The following is a 4,089-nucleotide window of genomic DNA, read 5'->3' on the forward strand; positions in this document are numbered from 1 at the left end:
TAACAAGTTATAAGTACATGAGTCAAAAATTATGGAAAAGTAAAAGAGAAGATTCTTTCATTGTTTTACAAACCCTCCCCCAGGTCCCCTCCACCACGTAGCCCTCGCTCTAGTCTCCTTATTCTCTTCCTTAGAACCATCCTTCTGCCTTTTTAAAAGGAAAAAAAAAATCTACTCTCTTCGTGCCAGCCACTTAGAAAAAGCAAACCATCCAAACCAAAAAGCTATTGAATCAATTCTGTCTCACAGCAACCCAAGAGGACAGAGTGGAGCTGCCCCATACGCCGTAGGCTTTGCAGAAGCCGACTGCCTCATCTTTACTCCCATGGAACAGCTGCTTGGTTGGACCCACCAGCCATCTAGTCCGTAGCGGAGGGCTTTTATTGAATACACTCTAGATTGCCAAAAGAACAAACAAATTTGTCTTGAAGAAGTGCAGCTAGAATGCTCCAAAGAAACAAGGGTGGTGGAACCATGGTCTCACGTACTTTGCACCTGGTCTCAGGAGGTGCCGGTCTACAGAGAAAATAGCATGCTGGGTAAAGCAGAGGGTCAACGACGAGAGAAAGGCCCTCAACAGGACACACTGGGACCGTGGCCTGAGTTGGCTCGAGCACTGCAGCAGCTGTATGGATGGAGCTGGACTGGAGAGCGTTTTATTTTCTCTGGTATCTTAGGGTTGCCATGGGTCAGAACCCACCTGATGGCACCTAAAAACTACAAAAAGGTGCTACTTAAAGGAGGTTCTATTACAATGCAATTAGAGAACAGGTTTTTTAAAATTATTTTTATTTCATATTGGTTGGCATATAAAGTTCATATACATTATGTTTCATACGATCATTCATTCCCATACACGGTTCTATAAAATTAATCACCACTGATCCATGCCCAGTGTTACCCTACTTTTCACGTCCCTACTGGGTGTCTTCTAATTCCTTTCACTGCCCCCACCCCCAGCCCATCAAGCTCTGCAACTTCAAGATTCATCTCCAGCCCCCACCTTCTCTCCCTTCCCTGTTTAGAGTTTTGTTTGTACACATCTTAGTAATAATCCTTTTCTTTTGTCTCATGCAGTATGAAACTACTTCCCTTATGAAACTCATTTGATGAGTAGATGTGCTTATTTCCCTTCCCTTCTCTTGCCCACTTCTCTGGCCTTTCTTAGCCTTTAGCATCATAGTCTATGTGGGAATTCCCCCAGAGGGTCGAGCTCCATGACAGTGGTGGACTAAGGGTGACCAGGCTTACTTATTCATAATGATAATAACTAATTATTATGAGCGCCTGTTCTGTGTCAGGCATGGTGCGAAGCTTTACGCTGTGCTTCACAGGGTATCTTCCCAGGACAGCTCTGTGAGGTGATGGTGTTAGGTGTCATTGAGTCAGATCTGGCTCAGAAGCCCTGTCAGATGAAACTTTGCCTGACCTTGCCCCATCCTCACAATCTCAACTCTGCCCAAGTTCATTGCTGTAGTCACTGTGCTGATCTATCACACTGAGGGCCTTCTTCTCTTTCACTGATCCTCCACCTTATCAAGCATAATGCTTTTCTCCAAGGGCTGGTTGCTCCAGACAACACACCCAAAGTATATGAGATGAAGTCACGAATCTTTGCTGCTAAGGTGCACTTCTGCCAAGGCAGATATGTTTGTTCTTTTGGCAATCTGTGGTACAGTATTCTTCCCCAGCATCACAATCCAAAGGCATACATTCTTCTATCTTCTTTTTTCACAGTCCAAGTTTCATGCGCACCTGAAGCAGCTGAAAATACGATGGCTTGTGTCAGGTGTATCTTGGTCTTCAGACTGACATCCTTACTCTGTAAGGTGGATACTATTACTATCATCACCATTCTACTAAAGAGAAAACTGACATTTAGAGAGATTAAAAGTTTATCTATCTAACCACCTATCTAAGAAATGGCAGAAGCAGCTTTGAAACCCCATCTGCAGTTCGACTTACGTGTTTAGGCAAAACTTGAAATCCCTATTGCTAAAACTGGCTTTTTCATGAGCACTGAACTCTGTGTATACCAACATCAGGATGACCTCTTCAGACTACTATTTTTTCATTTTGATTCCCCCTATTCTACACTTTGAAAACATGGATTTGATCCATATTCCCTAATATGCAACCCAGTCCACAAAGTTCCCAGTGTGTTTTCAGACCCTCATCAGATGTTAACAAAGAAGCCTTTACCATCAAAGAAACAAGAAGCCCTTTCACTATAATGAGACAATGTCTGAAATAGTGAAGGTGCTGTGGGAAAAATTCCTGTGGAACTGGATGTTGAAGTGTAGCTGGGCTTGGGATCTGGCAGAGGGGCAAGGGAACCAGATCTTGCTTGGTAGAAAAATGAGTTGGAGCATAAAATGCTCTTTGTATGCTACTAACGGGCTCTGAAGCAGCTGTGTTGCCGTGAATGTCTTCCACAGTTCTGAAAAGAAGTACTGCTCTGGCACTGGGTGGCCCTCGTTTTCCGAGGCTCACGGTACATTTTCTGAAGCTCACGGTACATCTGGCTCTGATGAAAGTAACACAGGGATCCTGAGACGTCTGGATACCTCATTAGGATTGGCTTGCACAGAGGTTGTCTGCAAGCAGGTGGGTCTTTTTGTTTCCTTCTGTTTTCCCTAGAGCTACCTCAGGTGTCACAAAGAACTCTCTTATCCTTGGCTTATCCAGTGTTATTTCATAGGGGTACATCTGTCATTAAAATGCATTGCATTTCTATTCATACTGATAATAATCCGCTTCTCTCCTATAATTCAGAACACCATAGATAAGAGAAAAAGGCTTTCTGAGCCCCTCTCTTAAGTAGCCTTTTCCTCTAGATTTCTATGATGCTGGGAACTGCTAGAGTCTGAAGAAGAGAGTTGGTCCTCCGCATTCTTGGAATAAGTAGTAGGAAGGCCTGAAATGATTAGTTATCAATCCAATCTCTTTTTCAGTTTGAAGTATCTTCTTGACAGCCAGTATTTCCTTTTGTGAGAGAATTAAATTCAGGCTGCAAACTTACTTTAGACAGTCTTTGTTATGTAATTAAAAAAAAAAACAACTCAATTAGTTGTGGTTAACTCCAACTCATCTCAATCCAATGTGTGTCAGAATAGAAATTTTCAATGGATAAATTTTTCTTTTAGAATTAGATCATGCTTCCAAGGCTGAAGTCATGAATTCAGGCTTCTAATCTTTCAGTCAGTAGCTGAGTATGTTAACTATCTGCACCACCTATGGACTCCTGACTCAGGAGTTTTGCAAAACACTAGAGGCAAAATACAGTCTTGTCAAACACCCTAAGTACAAAAACTATTATTCTAAGCACTTACTACATACCCCCAAACTGTCTAGTGCTTTAAATGCATTATGTCAATTAATTATTACAGCAGCCATATTCTATAGATAAAATTCTTTCCTCCATGTTACAGATGAGTAAACCAAGGCCTCAGGTAAATAACTTGTCCACATGCTCACTTGTGGAGTCATTTAATGCTATGAGACTCAGCATCCTTCCTTCATCTAATCACATTCTGTCATGATGGATTATCTTCTCACAGATGTCAAACACTAGGCCATGTGAACTTCATGTGTCCCATTTTAGGCTTTGTTTCATTTGTGGAACTGACAGAGTTTCTCTCCTTTTCAGTGTGAAGTCCATCTTGGTCTTATGTTTCCTGATGGAACCTGAGACCACTGGTCAGAGGTTTTATATCAACAGTGTGGCCCTGAAGTTTAAACCAAGTAAACGCTAATTTTTTTTTTCATGAGCTCCCTTCCCTTACCAGCCTTTCATTTACACCCTCAGTTTTCAATGAATAGGAATGGTAGCATACTGGCAAGAAACTGCACTGCATTCCCCAAAGACTGCTGGTTCAAGTTCATTAGCTACTCCATGGGAGAAGGATGGGCAATCTCCTCCCGAGCAATTAACTGCCTCTGAAAACCCACTAGAGGGTCAGGTATGGGTCCATTCCAACCCGATGGTACAGATCAACAACAACAATTATAAAATAAGGCTAAACTTGCTGTTGGCACCAAGAGATGAAAGTGGGTTTTAGGGGTTCTTCCCTTTCTAGAGTTGTAGTA

General features: G+C 42.2%; 1 pseudogene; it reads left to right on the forward strand.

Moving 5' to 3' along the window:
• LOC102859276 overlaps positions 1–3,755 on the forward strand; it is a 77,978-nt pseudogene extending 74,223 nt beyond the window's left edge.
• Positions 3,756–4,089: the final 334 nt, after the last annotated feature.

Source organism: Elephantulus edwardii, unplaced genomic scaffold, assembly GCF_000299155.1.
Source record: "Elephantulus edwardii isolate Elephantulus edwardi_28Jun2011 unplaced genomic scaffold, EleEdw1.0 scaffold00054, whole genome shotgun sequence".
In the NCBI taxonomy this organism is placed as follows: domain Eukaryota; kingdom Metazoa; phylum Chordata; class Mammalia; order Macroscelidea; family Macroscelididae; genus Elephantulus; species Elephantulus edwardii.